General features: G+C 38.8%; 1 protein-coding gene across 1 annotated transcript in view; it reads left to right on the top strand.

The window, feature by feature from the left end:
* The window catches only part of MAML2 (mastermind like transcriptional coactivator 2), a 370,219-nt gene that overhangs the window by 134,233 nt on the left and 213,136 nt on the right, over positions 1-22,850 (top strand). The window lies entirely within an intron of this gene.

Consider the following 22,850-nt stretch of genomic DNA (forward strand, 5'->3'; position numbering starts at 1 on the left):
GTTTTATAAAAGCATCATAGTATGTAGTTAATTGTTTAACACCGTGCCTAGAGATAAGAAAATAATATAGTAACATTTATTGGGCACTTACTCTATGCTAGGTGCTGTGCTAAGTGCTTCATATACATAATTTAATCCTCGTAATATCTCTTTGACACAGTTTCCCTTGTTACTCCTGTTTTCCAGATGAGTAAATAATTCTTAGAAAGATTGAATGACAGGCAGGGGACCTAACAAGTTTTTGAGCTATTTGAACATAGGTCTGATGGGTTGTTCTATATTAAATGACTGAATACCTTTTAATTACCTCAATTCTATACTAATAAGTAAATAATTGATAAATCATTTGGTAAATTATATAAACTGTGTTTTGGACATATCTAAAATGATAAGGCAGCTGGGCGAGGTGGCCTACGCCTATAATCCCAGCACTTTGGGAGGCCAAAGTGGGTGGATCACCTGAGGTCAGGTGTTCCAGATCAGCCTGGACAACGTGGTAAAACCCCATCTCTACTAAATTAGCGGGGTGTGGTGGCATGCATCTGTATTCCCAGCTGCACTACAGCTGGGATTGAGAGGCTGAGGCAGGAGAATTGCTTGAACCCAGAGGTGGAGGTTGCAATGAGCCAAAATCATGCCACTGCACTCCAGCCTGGGCGACAGAGTGAGACTCTATCTCAAAAAATAATAATAATAGAATAAAATGATAAGGCAAATATTATAGTCATTATTGAGAACAAAAGAAAAAATTGAGAATCTTTGACGTTAGGTATTGTTAACTACTGATTGTCTAAATCCACCACTTCAGTTTGTTTTGAAGTCTGCTTTTCTATCAAAATCTTGAACATTTACTGTAAAGTATGCTCCCAGGAATGACCACTAATATATTATTAAACTATTCTTAACTATTCTGTGCATAGTGGGAGACATGGAGGTCTATTACTTAATATAAGAAATTAAACTGTATTTCTTCTTTCTGTTCCTGCTGGGGGATAATTTTTAAAATAATTGATAGATTTGTGGCACTGTTAAAGTGGAAATGTACTCAAAATAATTACAATTAAAGGAGACTACAGATTTTATAATGCCAGGTTAATTATCTTCAGAATATCTACCCAATACACTATGTTAAAGGATACCAATAAAGAATGCATTTATCTTTTTCTTGATACTGTTTTTCATTTTTTCATTTTTTTTTTAGAGACATAGTCTCACTCTGTCACCCAGGCTGGTGTGCAGTGGCACCATCTTGGCTCACTGTAACCTCCATCTCCTGGGTTTAAGTGATTCTCCTGCCTCAGTAGAGACAGGTTTTCACCATGTTGGCCAGTCTGGTCTCAAACTCCTAACCTCAAGTGATCCACCTGCCTTGGCCTCCCAAACTGCGGGGATTACAGGCATGAGCCACCACACCGAGCCTTTTCTGATTTTTGATCCCTAGAGTTTAATTCTTAAGTAGATGAAGATGGAGCTGCCTTTATTATAAAATTTGAGGGATGTGAAGAAGATACCCTTGTCCCAAAAGACCTTGCCCCTAAAAGAAAAAAAATGTTATAAGTTTTCAAGCCTTTGGTTGCTCTCTGTGAACAAGTAAAATCCCTGGGAACCATAACCCCTTATGTCTTTATCATACTCTTCAGTAATGAAACTGTGAATATGCCAAAAATGCAGACTCTTAGACCTACTCTCATAGATTCTGATTTGACGTTCTGGAAGGAGACCGAGGAGTCTGCATTTTAACAAGCACTTTGATGACTCAGATGCAAGAGGTTTTCTGGACCACACTTTGAAAAATCTTGACTTAACAGATAATTGACACATCAAGTTGTTAACAAACTAGTAAGATACATTTCTCTGAGTATGTCCTTTATTTCCAGAAGTTGTGATTGGTTTTTATTTATGCTGTCTATTTCACTGAAGATTTTTTCGTTTGTATCCTGTATGATTTTTTTTTTTTTTAATTTCCTTATGTTGGACTTCACCTTTTGCGGGTGCCTCATTGATTAGCTTAATAATTGACCTTCTGAGTTCTTTTTCTGGCAATTCAGAGATTTTGTCTTGGTTTTGATCCATTGCTGGTGAGCTAGTGTTATCTTTGTGGGGTGCTGAAGAGCTTTGTTTTGTCATATTACCAGAATTAACAAACCAGTAAGTTAACAAACTCAAAATTCATCTCATTTAAAATATCATCTGGGGTTAGCCCTGCCTTAATTCTCAGGTTTATCTGAACTTTATTACTTCAAGTATCTCTACATGAAATAAATGAAACTAGAGTTCCTTAACTGACTATTACAACTAAAGAAAAATACTTCTGTTTGTTTCCAAATGGTTCTTTTTTTAAATAGTCCCAGAAGTCAATGCTGAAATGCTAAAACATTAGAGCAGAATGTACAAAACGTTCTTGAATTATATTTCATTCTTGGGTGCCAGGCACATTGGATTTCTATCACACAACACTGAAATAATAAAAAGCAGGTGCCCTGTCAAGTTTCTTTCATAATTGGGAAACTAAAAGTTGATGTACTTTGCAAAGAATTTTGACAGAATAACCCCATTGGATGAATCCAATACCCTTATTATAGGTTGAATAAGATAGAGATTGGGAGGGGGCATAGTACTTAAGAATACAGTAGATGAAAAATTAGACTAATAATACTTTTATGACTTATGGAAAATAAATCCTTTTTTAAATCACTGCAGCAAAACATGTGGCCAGTTGCTGAGAAGCGTTTGTTCCATATGATGGAGACTCTGAGTTTGGGAGCTTAGAAAAAAACCCAGCAAGAGTGTTAGTATGGAGAAAACAGGAAGACAACTTCCTCTCTGAATATACACCATTTCCTGGGGAGGAAGTGGGGCGTTAAAAAAAAGTTCTTTGTTGGCTCTGTAACAGAGAGGCATCTATTTAGTGATGACTATATATGTTTATACAAGCCAGGATATCAACCTTAAACACAATCAAACCCTGAAAGTACCTTCTTTATTTGATAATGGCAAGATGCAGAGCCCTTGGATTAGTTGGTGTGGTGTTTGTTGCGTTTTGTAATCATCATTGGTTTACTCACAGCCATGCATATACTGCCTGGACAATTTTTAAGGGACAGCAGTTATACTCCATATGGTAAAGTGGATTTCACTTCTGTTTCTCTTTTGACTGTGTTGGCATATCCTGAGGCACCCAATTATCTCTCAGGCAGAGCAGCAGAGGGCCTGGGTATTATTGCCCAGCGTGCCAGAACACAGCCTCACCTAAGGTGTGCTTGGGTAAAAAGAGGCCGCCCCAGGCAGTTATGTAGTTGCATATAATCTGTGCTGAGTTTGGCTACTGGCTGCAATTTGTTTATAATCAACTTCATTGAAGGATGAAGCAATATCATTAAAGAGACCACAATTTACCAACTAATTTGGGGAATTGTGAGCATAAATTAAGGACTGGTAGAACTAAAAGAGTTCCTGGATCTAAGGTCGTACCTTACCTTGGCTTTTATTGAGTATTTAGACAGAATTTGCCCTATTACCTTTAAGGGGCTTAAAAGATGGGCCAGTGAATAGCTAAAATGACATCCTTTGCAGTACAGCATTGCACAGCAGAAAGGGCACACAACAAAAAGCTGTGCTTGGAGCACTCCAAAGCCATAGATTTCCAGATTATAATAGAGAAGTCTAACTGGTGCAGTTACAAGAAAGCAAGTCCTTTTATAGAGGACAGAGTAAATCTCTTGTATGAAAACAAAAAGGGAAGCAGACTTAACATCTTGCCTTAAGTCAGCTTCAAAGAATGTTACGGTTGAAATTTACTGTGTTTTTTCAGGAGGTTGAGTGATAATCTGTCCCTCCCCTTTTTTATGCTTGTAACACTTCATGGTCTATATAACTTTTGTCTTTTATTTACCACACTTAATATTCTAAAAAGATTCTTCTGAAACCATTTGTTTTCCTGGTGTTTCTTTTGATAACTCTGTTTTTCCAGAAATTTCCAAAGTATTTGATAAAAAATATTGTGGAGTTGCAGGGCTGCTCCAAAATCCATAACCAAGGCAGCTTTTATTTTCTCACATAGTTGATTTTATGTGTGGGCTTTGCAGACAAGAATAAAAGAGGAAAGCATTGGCACTCTTTTACTTTAGGTCTGAAAAGCACAAAATGAAATGGGTTTCCTGATGACCCTTTACTTACTGATAGCCATTCTGGCAATTTCTATATCTCTGCAATAATAAAAAAAACCTATCAGCCGAATTGTTTACATTCTCCTGTATTACTGCTACTCACCCCAGATATTCATGTTGCAAAAAGAAAAGCTTTTTAATAACATAAGCTATACTTATTTCCCATGGTCACAAACCATTTTGAAAAGATCAAGGCACTATCTCTATATAACACATAAAAACTTCTACTGCTTAACCTGCTCAATAAAAAAAAAAAAACAACATTCAGTCAAAACTGAAATTAAGAAAGCTTTTAGAACCAGAAAGTTCATATAAGGCATCATTTTTACCAAAGACATCAGTTTTTCCTTAGGCACAAAAGTAAATTTTGTTTCTTCTTCAGTGTGTAAAAATTTGCATGGACAACATGAGCAAAACACCCGAAAGTCTGAAAACAAAGTGCAGGAGCAAACCTCGGCGCTCACCTGCATTAGCTCTAAGCCAGAACTGGGGAATCTTTCTCAAGGAGTAACAAAGAAGGTAGGGATGGATGGAGGAAGGCACATCTTTGACCTCTGAGGGGAAAAAATGAAAAGGGTTTTGATGAGCAGGCAACCTCCAGCCATCAATCCCATCAGTTAGAAGACGAGCAGAGGGCAGCCCATCAGAAGCACAACATTTGGGCTGCTGCAAGAGCAGTTATGTTGCTTGCCAAATAAATTCAGCCTGTGAGCTACATAGGCTCTAGTGTAAGCAACGTGAATTGTACAACTGCCCTCATTATCATGTTTGAAGGTGTCCCTTCACTAGCCTGGTGTTTTACCACACAGTATTAATCCGCCTAAGAAAAGGAAAATTGAATTAAACTAAGTCCGAGCCTCTTGAAGACAGTGACTATGTCATATTTATATTTGTATCCCAACTGCAGTGCCTGAAACGTGTTAGATGTTAGATGCTAAATGCGTTTTAGATGATTAAACAAGTATAGAGCAATCTGCAACATACCAGGCATCATGTTAAGGCCCAGGGATGGTTCCTGGGAGGTCACTCACAGTCTTATAGAAGTGAGTAAATGAATAATATATTGGTAAGTCTGCTGCATTAAAGTAGTCTCAATAATTGTTACTAACTAAACCGGGAATGGCAACAATTAGGTCACTACAGTAATTGCTCAAAGCACAATTCACAGATTGGAGCATTCAATTATGTGGCAACCATATGGTTATGCATTTCACCATGTTGACATCATACTGTAAAATTCACACATTATATGAAAAGAAATTACACCAAGAAAGTACAGGCTACCATAGAAAGTAAAGTGAAAAACACATTACTGAAATTTACTGCTAAGCGACAGATACAGGGCTCTGAGCTTTTAATTCTTAAGCATGTCACTGATGCCAATTTCAGGAGACCCTCCAATCAATGTAATAAGAATGAAGGATAAAGAGAAATGAATTGTAGTACAGCAATGATGAGGGGAGAAAAGTAACTATTTTAATTTAGGTGCACCTAAAATTACATCTAAAACATGTAACACTACTAAGATTCACCTTGGCAGGAAGCCAGGAGACCTGAGTCTTTGTGTTCTCTCTTTGCTAAGTGGCTGTATGAACTTAAGCAGATTCCTTCAACATAACATGACTGCACTGCACTATTTCTGATATAAATTGTGTTTAAAACAAAAACAAAAACTCGTGGGGTCTTTGGTGAGACCTCTTAATGCATATGCTTTTATCTGTGTAAACATACCAGTAGAATTATAGGCCCATAAATCAGTGACCTCTTTATTATCTTGAGCACAACTAACTTGATCTTACTGGCGAAAGCTGTGTGTCAGCAACTCCCTAGTAATGTCCCTTTCCAAAGGATAGCTCCTCCTCAATGCTCTTTGTTTTGACAACACTTCTGCAAATTTGTTACAGAACTTGCCTAAATCAATGCACATTACTTAGTCTGTTTTTATGTCTGTCATCTACACTAGGCTCTGAATTATTGTGGATGGACACAATGAGCTTTTCTTTGAGTCCTTCCATGGTGCAGGGTTTAGTGTGTTAGTAGGTGCTCAATAAATATCGAATGACTAGAGTTTGTTTGTTTGTTGTTTGTTTGTTTATTTATTTATTTTGAGACAAAGTCTTACTCTGTTGCCCAGGCTGGAATGCAGTTGCACGATCTCGGCTCACTGCAACCTCTGCCTCCCAGGTTCAAGCAATTCTCCTGCCTCAGCCTCTCTAGTAGCTAGGATTACAGGCGCCTGCCACCAAGCCCAGCTAATTTTTATATTTTTAGTAGAGATGGGGTTTCACCATGTTGGCCAGGCTGGTCTCAAACTTCTGACCTCAGGTGATCCACCCACCTCAGCCTCCCAAAGTGCTGGAATTACAGGTGTGAGCCGTTGCACCTGGCCAACTGGAGTCTTTAATTAACTTGGGTGGGCAACAGTATGTGTGGTGCATGTCACATGGTCTTTGATTTGCCCCTCCAAGTGCACCTAAACCCCTTTCTTACCCTGCTCTGACCAAAAGGCCTTGCTTCCTTTCCAGGCAGCCTGCTCCACAGGACTCTCTCTTTAGTTCCAGAAACCTCTCCCTCCCTCAATCCTTCAGGCCTAGGGGTGGAGACGGAGTCCCTGTGGTTAGCCCTGGGTTCCTACTCTATCCCTGGAGATTCCCCCACACACTATTTACTCTTGAATAATTAGTCCTTAACCCCTTCACAAATTTTCCTAAGTCAAGTGCACCATCTATTTCCTGTCAGAGTACTCACTAATACAGTAGATTAGAAAGGAGAAAGATTTCTGTTTAAAATGTGTTTTTGCACTCATATTGAGAATAACCGCACTACATTTTTTGAAAACATTTAACAAATAGATCCTGGGGAAAGCTAAGTATTTTCAGACATGGCTGACCTGCATTGATTCATTCATTCCAAAGTATGTTACGGATTCATTTCAGTTTCTACACTGCATATGCATTTTGTGATTGAATTAGTAACTGTGTTCACGTTTGGTCATCTGTGTTTAAGTGTATTTCTCTGTGACTTGTGACATCTTGCATTAGAATATAAGTGTCTCAAGAGAAAGGATGCTATCTTTTTCTTTTACTTTTTTTGTAATGGTTTGCTCCTGGCAGCTTGCTGGCTGACTTATAGCTAAAAAAAATCTAAATAAAAATTGTTAATTATGAATACAGCTTAAGAAATGTACAGCCAGGTTTTACAACAAATATTTTGCACATTTTTTTTTTTGAGACAGAGTCTCACTCTGTCACCAGGCTGGAGTGCAGTGGCACGATCTCAGCTTACTGCAACCTCTGCCTCACAGGTTCAAGTGATTCTCCTGTCTGAGCCTGAGTAGCTGGGACTACAGGTGTGCACCACCACACTCAGTTAATGTTTTTGTATTTTTTTTTTTTTTTAGTAGAGATGGGGTTTCCCCATGTTGGCCAGGATCGTCTCTATCTCTTGACCTTATGATCTGCCCACCTCAGCCTCCCAAAGTGCTGAGATTACATGCATGAGCCACTGTGCCTAGCCCCATTTTGCACATTTTTAAGGCATAATCTGATAGGATTTATTTCATTCTTTTCCAGAGCCAGAAATTCCTAAGAAAGTGAAATACCTAGTCATGAATATACCATGGTATATTCATGGTGAAATTATTTGAAAAATCATTAAAATGTCTATTCTTTAGAGAATGTTAAATATATTAATTCAGGCAATTTGTCCAGATATGCCATGCCTTTATTATTGATGTGTAAACACCACAAAGTCAGCAACTTTTTCTGTTTTGCATATGGCTGAAGCCTCAGTGCCTAAAACACAGCCTGGCATATATAAGGTGATCAGTAGGCATTTGTTGATTAAATGAATGTATTGGGGTTTGGTTATATTATTGTAGCCTGCTAGGTTAAGTCTGCAATTGCTATGCTTTCATTCATAAATGATTTTAAAAGGCAATTTGGATTAATTTTATTCAACATATTTATTGCCTTATTACTGTATTCAAAGCACTTTATTAGGTGTTTCCTTTGGGAGCTCACATTCTACAGGTAAAAAATATCATCTTAGACTGGATGTGAGGCTCATGCCTATAATTCCAGCACTTTGAGAGGATGAGGTGGATGGATCACCTGAGGTCAGCAGTTTGACACCAGCCTTGCCAACATAGTAAAACACTCTCTCTACTAAAAATACAAAATTAGCTGGGCGTGGTGATGGATGCCTGTAGTCTCAGCTACTCAGGAGGCTGAGGCAAGAGAGAATCACCTGACTCTGAGAGGTGGTGGTTGCAGTGAGCTGAGATTGTGTCACTACCACTCCAGTCTGGGCAACAGAGCAAGATTCTTTCCCCCCCAAAAGAAAGAAAGAAAGAAAGAAAGAGGGTGTAGTCAACAGTATCATGTGCAAGCAAAGAGGTTAAAAAAAAAAAAAAGAGAAAGAAAAGGCTGCAGAATTTGATGAGTAAATCTCTATGACCTTTGAGAGAGAAGTTTCAGCATAGTAGAGTCGTGATTGGCACTCCAGCCTGGGCAACAAGAGCGACAATCCTTTTCAAAAAAAAAAAAAAAAAAAACTCATCTGAAACCCAGCATAGTCACTGAGTGGATCCCATCTTAATGGCTCTTCCTTCACATCACATCTTTACCCAAAGCAAGCTTTACCATCATTCTCCTAATCCCTTACTTTTGCAGGCTTTGAAGAAATCTACTGAAACAATTAGCTCTTTCCTAAGGCATGCCTGATCCTACCTGGGATTCCATAACTGATGACCATGCTTTGCCTTTCATGTAGACTTGATTACTCCAATAAAACAGCTGAAACATCATCAATTCTTACATGATTTTTTCTACTTCATCCACGATGGTAGAAAACACACTCTTCCTAACTTTTCCTCCTGTGTGTGATTAACATGAAGACTTCATGGTACCATGCTTCCATTAGAGACTTTTAAAATCCTTTTATTAGGTCTTCATATGACTCTACTTGGTCTGTACAAGCTTTTATACTCAAAGACTTTTTGATTTATTCACAAATGCTTTTACTTTTTTGTCTACCAATAGGTCTTTGATATAAGCCATTCCTGTGGAATAGTCCTAGTGGTCTCAGAACTTGAAACATATTGAACAAAACTCCAAACTAAGCGTAATTGTTTCTTAATCTAAATAGATTTCTAAAGCACCCAGAGCCTCTGATGGAATTGTACATGGAAAAATGTTGTTATAGTTGGGTGGGGGGAGGGAACAGTCCTCTTAGTCAATTAAACATCCTTCTCCTCTCCCCTCTCCTCCTCCCCTTACTTTCTCTTACTCTTTCTCCTTTTTTTCTTTAATACCCAGAGATTCACTTCCCTTTGTAAATATTTGAGTCTATATAGTAGAAATGTTTTATAGATCCAACAAGTAGGTGCAAATAATTATGGTAAGTAGTTATATGGAGCGATCTAAATATCTGTTGCTCTAAAGAATCTGCCCATGAAAATCCTTTACAATGTATTTCAGATTTCATGTCATAAGTAAATAAGGCTTTTATTTTCCCTTTTTATTAAAAAAACAGAAGAAGCAGTTTTTTTATTTCAAAAGAGTTAAATATCATTGTAATCTTATGAAATACTGTTTTCAAAACATAAAACTGGCCAGGGCGTGGTACCTCATGCCTGTAAACCCAACACTTTGGGAGGCCGAGGCAGGCAGATCACTTGAGGTCAGGAATTCGAGACCAGCCTGACAGACATGGTGAAACCCCGTCTCTACTAAAAATAGAAAAAAATTAGCCAGGCGTGGTGGTGGTCACCTGTAATCCCAGCTACTTGGGAGGCTGAGGCAGAAGAATCACTTGAACCTGGGAGGCAGAGGTTGCAGTGAGCCAGGATTGCACCACTGCCCTCCAGCCTGGGCAACAGAGTGCAACTCTATCTCAAAAAAAACAACAAAAAAAAAACAAAAAACAAAACAAATATAAAACCAAAGATATTCAGAAGTAAAGCTTATCATCCTGGTCTTTTTGTTATATAGAATTGTCTTTCCCATTTTCCCCCTTTCATTATCACCTCTTGGTTCATGGTATGTGATGAAGAGATGGTACCATTGCCCTCTGATTGCCTTGCTTCTTGATTGCCATTGATTTGCTTTCTCTCTTGAAGTGGCCATTTTTAGTCAGATCTTTAAAGCTATTTCAACAGTTCTCCACCCATATCCCCCCACTACCCTCTACCAAATACACATGCTTTGCACTATTACAGATGTTAACTTGTCAGAGTCCAGAAGCTCCTAAGATGTCAGCAGGAAGACATGGTGGATTGAAGCCTAGCCATGACCTGAAGGAAATAATTAAAATGCAGGAGTGTTGCTGTGAGGGACACAGTAACTTAGTACATGTTTCTCTGGTGAAATCTGTCAGGCTCTTAGTTTACCAAATGTGGGAACTTTTGTGCTTGTTTTGCTCTTAGGCACAGGACAGGTCCCAGGAGAGATTCCGTTCATTCCTCAAAGAGTAACAGAGAAGAAGAATGAAGTCTCACTAGTAGCTTGTTAGAAGAATTGTGTTCACTCTGAATCAAGAAATGGACATGGAATCTCAGCAAATGCAAGCTACAGATGATATCTGTTTTGCAGCTGGGCCATGTAGAGCTCAGCCATGGCTTCTCCTGACCAAGGGATGTTAAAGTTATCTAGAACATTAAGCGTGTTAATGAGTATATACAGAGACTAATTGTGAGCAAAATCATTAATTAGGGTCGTGTTTACATTTTTATCGTGACTAATCTTTTCATCTGTTCAAACTAAGGTTCTTCCTGTGTCCCAAAGGTGATAATAATATAACTAAATTACTCTGATACTAAAGTAGTCACACATTATTTTTTAATTTGCCTGAGTTGATTCCTGGCCACCCTCCCCCTCCTCATCACTCTAGAGATAATTTTCTGTAATGTTTTCTTTATGTTATTAAGTGATTTCCTTCCCAGTAGAAGTAGAAGGTGAATGTACTTGATGAAATGATTGGTCTGCATTTTGGCATTAGTCCAAATTGATAAAATATAGAGGGACTTTTGCATTAATTATTTTGTTCATCATTTATAGAAAATGTGGAAACTTTTGGGTAGATTTGGCTTTCTGCCAATTCATGTTGTCACTGTTTTCCTCTGATCCATATTCACATGAGTCAACAGAAGGTTTTTTGACTAAGCAGAGTTAGATTTGGTGAGACTGTGCATCGAGGTGTTTATTGGTTATGGGAACCTAAACTAAGAGGGGGCGGTAAAACCTCAGAACTACTGACAAAGAGTTTCCCCAAACAATGGAGACGCCATAGCCTGCACACATTCCCAGAACATATTCTACATAACGAACAAAGAAATACTCATCTGTGTCATCACTTGCTCAAAAAGAATTTATCTGAAACATGGAAGGTGTATCAGTCAGATTTGCATTTGGGTGTGAGTGACAGAAAATGCAAACTAATAGTAGGTTAAAATACACACATATTTATTTCTGTCTTTTGTAAAAGAAGAAGGGTAGGTAAACCAGGAGGGAGACACTTCAGTGTCAGGGATCCACGTTCAGTCTCTTCTGCTGTTCTGCCCGCCTTAGCATGGGGCTTCCCTGTCACGGACAAGATGGCTGCTAGAAGTCCAGTCAGGAAGAAGGAGAAAATAGCTGCAGCAACAACAACAGTGGCTACCCCTCTCTTTAAGGACCCTTCCCAAAAGTCACACACGATACTTCCAGGTAAATCTTAGTCATGCTGTCACCCCTAGCTGCTAGAGTGGCTAGAAAATGTAGCCTTTATACTGGGTAGTTATGTGACCAGCCAAAAGGAAGGGATGGTAGGACTCATCAAGAAGGGAAGGATGGATATTGTTCTTCCTTCCCGAACTTTGCCAGGGTTTTCGCCTCTTCCCAGAAGCCTAGTCGTTCCTCCGTGGGCAGTGGCAGATTTTCAACTCTGTTCACAGCTTACCTGGGGTAGGTTTTTCAGTTTCAGGAACCACACTACAAAATAGACACATGTGAACCAGTAAATTCAGGAGTAAATTACCAGAATGGTTGTGAGTACTGGGACTACCCCTGTGAAGGTTAAAAACCTTGAATGGACCGTGTCATCTGAGAACAAATGAGGGAACTGGTGATGTTCAGCTGGGAATTTACTCCTTTCTCAGAAAAGACATAGGGAGGACATATCTGACTTAGAATGTTTGACAAGTGATTCTATGTGTGCCTAGCTGGTAGAATTAGAATTTCCTAGCCCTAAATCAGTGAGCCTAACTTAAGGTAATAGGTAAAGAAGCATCTTCTGTTTCTCAGAGCAGTCTTGAGGTCTAATAGTCTGGGGAAAGTGAACTCACTGTCATCAGCGGGATTGAAGCAGTGTCTGTAAAGAGTCAATAGCCTTCTAACCTGTCTTCCTGGCTCTAGCCTTACAACCCATCCAGCCCATTCTCCATACCCCCATTGGTGATCCTTTAAAATGCAAAATAGACCGTATCATTTCCCAGATTAATCTATTTCAGTGACTTTTCGTCACCTGCCAATCTCCTAGTTCCTCTTGACCTGGTGTTTACTTACTCACTCCAGTTTCTAGATAAAATTTTTGCTTCCTCAAATATGTCTAATCTTCCTTCTTTCCAGAACTCTGACCATGTTGTTCCCTCTTTTAGAACACTCTCCTCCTTCCTCACTTGTACACTCACCTAACTAAGTCCTACACATCTAGGATCACCACTTCCCCTCTGAAGTCTTCACTTCCACCTCCTCAGAGGAGGGATTCCTATGACTTCTGACACCTCCCTTGGCCCAGCACTTAATACAGTGGCTGCAATTGCTTATTTAATGATGTGGCTGTTGAGCTAGACTGGAAGCTCCCGTAGGTAGAGGTTTCCTCACACATAGCACACTGCCTGGCACATAGTAGGTGACTGATCATAATGTTAGACATGGTAGAAAGTAATCAGGCATCAGCTGAAGGGGGATACAGGTTAAGGGCGAGGGAGAAGCAATAAAGGTACGAGAAATGAGAAATGGAAAACAAAGAAGAGATTACCTTTGCCCTAGTGCCCCTTACCTTTTTTCTGGAGTGGTGGGATTGAAGCATGGGAAACAATTGCTTCTCTGGCTACTTGGATTGCATCCCAGCCCCCAAAGAGTCAGAGCAGCTGTTACGGCGGAATTTGAAATACTAGCTATGTTAATGGAGGTCAGGATTACTGAGGCCGGATTTACAGCTACAAAAAAGTGACCCAGATTTATTTTCTATTACTCAAAATTAGTTATGTTGAAGGAGGAGCAAGGGGCTTGTTGGTCCATAGACTATTGCTAATGTGTCCCTGGACATAAATCTTGTTTGGTCTTCGTTATCTACTCTGGAGAAAGCAATGGTGAATCTGAGTTAAGTGGGGCAGCAATTCAGGTCTTTACCACACCACATGCAGCATTTGTATAGGAGCAGCTTTGACCTCCCAGACCTTAGTGACTTGGACAGGCCACTCATCTCTGCCTTTTCTTGGAGTGATTTTTACAGGCACTGAGTAAACTCCTGCCCTCAAACATCTACTGCCATTTGCTTCCTGATGCGTAACATTCCACATTTATAGAAGAGGCCTCAAACACAAGGACCGCAATAGTAATAATTTAAATTCACATAGAGATGTGTCGGATCCTATTGGAAAAAAAGGCCAGCGGTGGGGTTGGGGGTACCAACCACAGGGCTATAGAAGGTATAGGTGGGGTGAACTAAAAGGGAATGGTTTGAAACAGGAAAGTCTATGAATTCTAAGTAGGAGGTAGAGAATAAAATACATGGAGTTTATAATTTTGCTTAGCCTTATTTACCCTAGACATCACAGACAGAAGTGATTTCTTATTTGGAGTTTAAGGGGCAGCCGAGAAGTAATTCAGACCTAAGGAGTAAAACTCCTACTGCCAGCATGGGGATAGGGCATCCCCTGTTATTCACTAGAGCTACTATGGTATTCTCCAACCTGATATTGCCCTTAAATGGGCAAGGCACACAGCTTTGCATTTGCATTATTTCTGATTGACTTCAATGGTCAATACCTGCATGTGATTTTTTTGCACATCTGCTTTTCTTGGTATCCTTGGATCATCAGAAAGTCAACATTCAGGAAAACAAGATAGCATTTCCCCAAGAGGAGGGATTTTATGTTCATGCAGCCCAAAACAGTGGTCACTTTGAAAAAGGGTTTTTAAACCAAGTCCTTTTCTGAAGCTGACTGAAAATGACAAACCTTTCCTAAAATGAAAATCACCCAAGCAACTGGGATGAACTATTTATTTTCCTGATCGCTGCAAGGAAACACATGAACAATGATCTCATTGTCTCCTCCATTTTGGTTTTTAAAGGCACGCAGTCACTAATAATGTGTGTGCAAAACATTAATTAACCATAGTCACGTTTTACTTACATTTACTCTCTAGCAATGTAATTGTTAGTTGATTTTTTTAAAATGTTCAATTTGTTCATCTTTGTTTCAGGTATGTATCTATGCAAGAAAATTAAGCATTTAAAAATGTATAGATAATCAGAGAGGTTTAATTCTCTTGACATATACAATAACAGTATTTCAATTCTATAAACAAAACCCACTGGTACTATTAACCTACTTGCTTTAGGGATTAAGGGAGAGAGAGGATATTAACTCTTTTGTGACTTACTATAAATCAGCAAGAGAGTGGTGGAACATGTCATTTTTGCTACATTGATAGTAGTCTGGTAGTCAGGGTATAATTTTCAAATAAACTGCTAATAGCCCATTTGCAAGTAAACAGATCTGGCCCTTGCCATTTGACCAAGTTTAAAAGACTTTGCAATTATGTGCACACAGGTCATCCATTCTGTGGATGTATATGTCCCAGTTGGTTACCCGGTGCAAGTTTCACCTTACTTCTTTTGGTTCATAGTATGTCACTCCTCACTCTGTTTCTACTTTCTGCCTGTACGTTTGGTAGCAGAGATTGAGTCAATATTTTCTGGGTGAAACAGACACCCAGAAAGCACAGAGAATTTATATTTAGTTTTCTGAGTTTTTGAACTGATGAAAGAATAACATTTGTCTCCCTCTGTACTTTTCTGGATGGAGAACTCCATCATCCCTAGATCCCTGATGGAAGTTCTTCCTCTGAGCTTTCCTCTTTCATCCACTTATGCCTTCGGGTGCTCTTGGGACAGTATTCTTACCCTACACTGAATCTCCCTGGTATGATCAAGCAGTGAATTTAGGTGTTCTTGTAAACATAGGTAAAATCTAGGGGAGCACTGTGGTTTAATCTGTAGATTCATAGGGCTTTACAGAGAATGATACTGTTTTTCCTTCTCTTTTTTAAAAAATTTGAATGCATGAATATTCAGTAGCATGACTTGTAGTTCTATCAGAGGTCAAAAAAAAAAAAAAAAAGAGAGAGAGAGAGAGAAAGCCTGTGAGGTAAAATGTGAGATAGAAAGACTTGGTTTATATAACTCGGATGTCTATACTGTTCAAAATATTTAGCTCTTCTAATTACATTTGCCCACATAGAAACAATCAGAAAAAAATAGTTCAAGATGTGAATAATTTTTATCTGTTTTCCAAACATATATATCAGAGAATTGTATCTATTGTTATTAAGAATTTTTAAGCCTTGCATTCCGAATATAAAGCCTCACCTATTTGACAGGGTTCCTTTAAATGGTCAGAGAAGCTGGAGAGGTTGAGGGGCAGGGAGGGATCATGAATTGAACCTCAGAAGGATTTTAATGCTTTCCCTTCTGTGGTGTCTTTTCTTCCTGAGAATAAAGAAAGGGAAAGAAGCCAGTGGACTCAGCCCTATAGCAACATTTTTCCCCAAGGAATTTTGTATTTAGTTCTTGTGCCTTTGGCTAATAAAGAAGAGACACATTTAGCTCCTGTGAACAAAAGAAGGCTGCATTTCAAAATGTGGTTATTTTTCTTGTAGATTTTCTAAATTTTGTCTCATCCAACTCAGGTTGTAAACTAAAGAGAATAAATTATTTAATCCAACAAATTTTTTCTTTCCCTGCAGTAAACTGTTTTGCATTAAGGAGGCTTGTTTTTTGCTCAGACAAAACGAAACAGAGGAAATTGTCTAGCAGGTTCAAACTGAGGAGAGAGTCACACTACAGAATTTGAGCCCCTAGCTACCCCCTTTTCCAAATTATCTGGAGAGTTCTGTAAACACTCACCTTTACTTTTAGTATTCAGACGTAAGCTTCAACTATGTATACACAGTATAATCAGTTAAAACACTGGGACTAAAGTGACCCATTAATCCAGTAGCCGGAACTGTCCAGTTAATCGCCACCTTCCACTTCCCAGACTGCCCACCCCAGCTCCAGTTCACTTGACCATTTGTTTGCATGAATTTATTGAACTGACCACCTGGCCAGCTATTAGAGCCTTGGCCTTTGTTTTATTTCTGCAGCTATGATTTTTTTGTTTCTTATTTTGAGGCCAGTTCTAGGTCATTTACCATTTGATGGATCAGAGGCCTATGCTTTGTCTCATGGGGTTCCACTTAGACAGTAAGAAGGACATAAAAAGAATGCTTAGGTCTTGATAATAGGAGGTTGGGATCCTCTCTACTCTGGATACTCTCCCCTCTGCAGACTCTGCTACAGGGAGAAGTAGAAAGGAACAAAGAAAAGAGGAACAAACCATATGGTAGAATTTGTCAGCTACTTTTGATATGTTTCTTAAAATGCAGGTCAAAGTAGTATACACAGACATTTAAAAATGGGGAGATTGTTTGGTTAAAGTAAATGGATAAGTCGAATATGTGTTTCTTGCATTGCATAAGGAAAAGGATAAAAACTAAAGAAAAATGAAGCATCTTGCTCTTCAAAGATAAATTTCCATTTTGTTACAAGGGAGAACACTTCATTTGAAATTGGTAAATATATTGCTGCTTTGCATATGTTCCAGAAAATACAATTTGTCTTTTTGAATCTCACAAAATTCACTGTTTTATTACTGTGTCTTCTTATTTCTGGAGTTAAAGATGTTATACAAATAAGATAGCTCACTAAAATCTATCAGCATGTCTTTAACATAGTGTTCTGCCAAGTAGATATTGTAAACTAATCAAACTGCTAGTGTCTTTCTAGCTGTGGAAACACAATGCCACACAATTTCTATTCCCCTAACACCATATTTTAATCAATGGAAGATGGCAAGAGCCAGAAAATGAATAAAATGTTTCCTGAGCCACTTATTTGGGTTTTAATGGTACACCCACAAAGTGATTCCTAGAGTTCACAGTCTAATGAATTATTTTAAGGCATATGCTCCACTAGAATTTTGATTTTAAGATAATTCAATTCTGATGCACACAAAGGCAGAGTCAGATAGCCTGCATGAAGCAAGCCAGGTAAATCTCCATGATTCACGGTCACTAGGCAATGTCTAGTTGCAGTTGAACATTCATGCTGGCATATGTCCCAACGATAGGTCATTCCACGTATGGGTAACCTGTCTGCCCTTAATAACACTGGAAGGTAGTCTTATTTGCCTCCAGATAATTTGAAGACTGAGAGTAGTTAGAAGGGGTCATTCCCAGGAATGCTTGCATATTGACAGATTTCTTCCTGATCTTTTGAAAGTAATTATCTTCAAACAGTTTCGCTGTACTAGCAAGACTTAGGATGGAAGACAGGGACATGGTTATAAAATAACAAAACTCCTCATCATAGATAACCTCCATTTTACTTAGAATCATAGATTCTTATGATTGGAAGCATCCTTTGAGGTCTTTGTACATTTAAGAAATCTGTGTCCCAGTGATCTTAACTACTGACCTAGAGTTCGGCACCTGATGGGCTCCTTTTTCCTTGGACACAGTTTAGAAACAGATCTGTCACAATGATATTCCTTCTTACAAAGGATCAAAGCTGGGAATTCTAAGAACCTGATCTTGGAGAGCTGGCAAGTGTTACATGCACCTTTTCTCAAAAGTGAGAACAAATCCCATCTTTTCCAGAAACCATATGATTCCCTGATTGCCTATCCAACCCACCATGTTTTGGTGCCCCAGGTTCCCAGCCCTGTTTTCCAGCCAGCCTTGACCCTTGGCTTTGCAGAAAGCTTACCCTCACTTGACTTTAAAGACTCTACTTTCCTCCTTTAGACTCTACTTACTCATGGGATAGGAAACTGCAGCAGTGTAACCTTCACATAGTTAGGATTTGTGGGAAAATACCTTATATACCACCCAGTTGGAAAGCATTCCATGTGGGAATTCCTGCCAGAACAGCCCAATCCAGTGGCCTTCTAGCTGGATTTTAACACTGTCACTGTCAGAACTCACATAATAGTCCATTTCTCGAGTCTCTTTTCATAAAACCCCATGTGTTTGTCCTAGACAAGAACTTGGGTCTACACCCAATTAGTTGAGCCTCCTTTCACATAGTAGAATTTCAACTAATTCCATTCTTAATCCTTCCGCTATGATGACTCCTCTACTGCCTAAATATGCTCACTGCTTTTCATCTTTCTTACATAATAGTAGTTCAGGCTCTTTCTGATTCTAGCCTGGCACGTCCTCTGAACAGGTATCAGTTTGGCAATCCTCCCTCTAAAAAGAGGTACACAAAACTGAATGCTATGTTGCCACTATAGTCTGACAAGAAGAGAGTAGAGAAAGCCTAACCTTATAAACGCAACCTCAGATCACGTTAATTGTTTTGGCAGCTATGTTGATAGACTAATATTAAAATTACTGTCAACGAAAACTCCCTGTACCCCATTGTCTCTTTCAGAATAGGCCCTTAGTAAAAATTTGATAACTTGAGTTAAATTACATGTTTTTACACATGAGCCCTGCTAGATCACTTCTCTCCAATTCTGCTCATTTTGTACAACTGATATTTTATGTCCATGTACAGGGATTTACATTTAGCCTCTTTAAATGTCATCTCTTTAGGGCTGGCTCATGGTTTCAGTTTGTTGAGATCATTTCTATCCTGATTCTCTTACCCCAGATACTTTTATTGGCCCCAGTTCCACGTAATTGATAAATTTATTCAGCATGCTTTCATGACTTTCACCAAGTCATCAACACAAAGTATTAAATAAGACTGGGAGACATGAGCTCCCTGCCTCACCATAAGTCCCCTATGGGTTGTCATTCTTTCACAGGTTGGCTCTAGATATCAATGTATAACTCATCACAAATCCATCTAAAAGAGGTGGTGACTAGTAGCGTCATGGATTCTGTGGTCCAGCAAACCTTGATTTCAAAATTTCATTCTTCTCCTCATTAACCTTCCGTCAAGTTCATTAAACTTTCACAAACAGATCCCCTCATCTGCAACAATACTTCCTTTCTAGGGCTGTTGGGTGGATTAAATGAGGTAATACCTAAGTGGTCTGGATCAGTGCCTAACACATGTATATCCCCCATCAACCCCGCCCCAAAACCTTACCTCACATCAGATGTCCACATTTTGTATACTAGGATATTGCAGCCTCCATGTTGATCACTAAAATGAAAACTTCGGTGCTCTATTAACATGTCTTCATCCATGTTGGCTTTTAAAATTTACTCTTAACAAATTTTCAGTGTGAAATCATTTCCTTGAAGAAGGAAATAGAAAAATAGGAATTAAGATTTTTTAAAATTTTTGTGTCATCTAGTAACACCTACTTTTAACCTCAGCCATGCACAGTCCTATATTATTTGGCTCTGAACTTTAGAAGAAAAATTCCTTTAGTCATCTTCAGTATTTTAGAATAATAAATTAAGCCAACTGAATAAAAATATAAGTATCCCAGTTCCAGTTTTTAAAGCTATTTCCTCTTGTGATGGATTCTTTTCTGAATGAAGAATTAACTTCCCACAGATGTTCCTGAATGTTTCAACAAGAACACCTACAATCAGATCTAAACAACCAAAACAAAATGGCCAACAAAGGAGCAAGTAGATTTCACGTTCTAATAACTTATGTTGTATGTCCACAGCATGAGTATAATGAAACATGACATGAATGAGTAAATCTGTCAGAAGAAAAGCAGATTTGCTGTCACAAATTAACCAGTAGTGCTGCAGTTTCAAAGCTGTAGATTTTCAATTACCTGAAATTAGTCATAGTGGTAGGAGACTACTTTTCTTCCTAGTCTATCCCACAATTGTGTGTAAGCTTGTTTCAGATATTTCAAATGCAGAATTCAGAGCATCCATTTTAAATGAGTCTTAAAAGTCTGTATTCTCCTAGGAGTAACTATTGGTAAGTAAAAACACTAAGTTAATACATAAAGATTTCCTAGGATGTAAATTATGAGCACAAAACTTGTGCTGTACAAAATGGCTACCTGTTTAAAAAATTGTTCACTAAGAAGTCTAGATTAGGTCCTATTGGCTGTAATCGGATAATGGAAATCCATTTTATATGCATTACCAAACTTGTCAAATCATACCTCAAGGTACCAAGGAGCAAAGCACCTCTGGTATTAAACTAGATACGGTTGGTGAATAATGGCTGCAGAGGTAGTCATTTCCGTGAGTGGAACCAGATGTTGAAAAAAAAAAAAAAAAAAAAGTTCCTAGCACTGAGCTAGAAGCTTCTCTTTACTAATAAGATGTGACTGAATTCCAGGAATGTTTGTTCAGTTAAAAGAGTAGTGGTTTCTCATCAGTGGCTCTTTGGACATTTGAAATCTTTTGCTTGTTTCTTTAGCAGGATTTTTTTTAATGTCGAACAAATGCACGGCAGTTTTGGTGCTGCTCTGACCAGCCCCATAGAAGGCTGCCTCAAAAGTTTTTCCTGTGACACTTCCTTTGAGAGATGTTTCACATGTGCTTTTTTCCTTCTGCCCACACTCTGTGTTCACCACCAACTTTCCATTGTCAGTCCCCTCCCACACACAATTTCACTCGCTCTTACACTCCCTGAAATCTTAGAGCAGTTCAGACTATCACTCACGTTTTCATTACACGTTATGGAGAAGGGGAAAAAAACTGACTTCCTCAAAAAGGACATTAAGTTCACTTTTTAAGGGATTTAACGTTTTTGAGATTTTCTTTTGTGAGATCTACTCATTTCTCCCTGTTGTGCTTGCCATAATAGGGATATATGCTTTTTCTTTGCTTGTGGGACCCTCCAAGCCATTTTACTCTGTTGACTGGTTTTCCCATCAGAAGTTCTTAATTATGAGTCAATAAAATAATACTGTACAGTCACACCCCCAGGGAAGGGAAGGATTGCTTAAGTATCTAGGTTATTCAGGGAAAGATGGGGGTAGAGAGAGATTTGCTGGCTTTCCATTTTCTATTCAAGCAAAAGCAGATTTTAAAATCTGAAATTAGAAAGGTTATAGGAACTGCTTAAATCAGACTTTCGTGTCTGTGTTATAAGCTTCCAACTTGGGAAAGCTTAAGAAAAAGAGACCTAAGGTTTCAAACATGTGCTTGTTTCAAAGCACAAACTTGGCGACTTCTCACATTGCTTTCACTAAACCTAAGAGTTCTCATACAAGTGAGGTCTGTTTTCATCACTTTCCAGCAAAGATTAAATAGCAGGGTGCTGTAGTGATGACTCTGGTTACTAAGATTTCATTGCCAAGTCAGAAACATCAGAGGGACAACTCCATTTAACCAGAGGCCAAGGATACCTCTGCCACATGAAGGCCAGGCCAAATGCCAGCTGAATGAATCAGTATGCACAGTGCTGGAGTCAGAAGCAGACGCCTCTTCTGGAGTGCTTAGTCCATAGACTGGAGTGAAAAATATCAGGAAAGAGGAGAGAGACGGTAATAGGTGGACATTCCTAGAAGTTTAAACAACACTATTGTTTAAAACTTCTTAATCACTTTAGATAAATGATGCTGGGAGTTCAAGCATTTACTTCCAAGACAACCTGGGATAGTCTCAGCAGCGATTCCTTAAGCGAAGCTAAGTTCATGCCTCCATTCTTTTGTTTATTCATTCATTTATTTAAAATAAAATATTTCTAAAGCACCTACTAAGTGCAAAGAAAATACCAGATATATTTCTTTTGTCGTCTAAGTAATGAGTTAGTTTGAAAGTCTGAGAAAACCAGCAATCTGGAAACTATGTTCGATCAGTAATAACAAAAATAACAATGACTTTTATTTATTTTATTTTTTACTTTTTATTTTTTTCGAGACAGAGTCTCACACTGTCTCCTGGGCTGGTGTGCGGTGGCGCGATCTCAGCTCACTGCAACCTCTGCCTCCCAGGCTCAAGTGATTCTCCTGCCTCAGCCTCCCAAGGAGCTGGGGTTACAGGCGCCCATTACCATGCCTGGCTAATTTATTGTATTCTTAGTAGAACCGAAGTTTCACTATGTTGGCCATGCTGGTCTCGAACATCTGACCTCATGATCCACCCACCTCGGCCTCCCAAAGTGCTGGGATTACAGGCATGAGCCACCATGCCCGGCCACAAACAGTGGCTTTTATTAACCATCTACTATGTGCCACACTTTATATGTTATCTTATTTAGCTATCACACTTAGCTTCTAAAAAATAACATGGAGAAAGTATTCAAATGAATGTACAGAGACAACTTGATTCATAGTGGTAAGAAAGACTCATCAGAGACCCACTGAAGACACTGGGAATTTCAAATGAGGTTAAAGGAACATGACTCAGGGCACCAGGAATGTTTCAAAAAATGGACCACAGTTTTAGTAGCAAGGAAGCCTGTAAGCACTAATCACATTGGTTTGTTTGAGTC

The sequence above is a fragment of the Sapajus apella genome, unplaced genomic scaffold, assembly GCF_009761245.1.
Source record: "Sapajus apella isolate SASKATOON/1434 unplaced genomic scaffold, GSC_monkey_1.0 scaffold34, whole genome shotgun sequence".
NCBI lineage: Eukaryota > Metazoa > Chordata > Mammalia > Primates > Cebidae > Sapajus > Sapajus apella.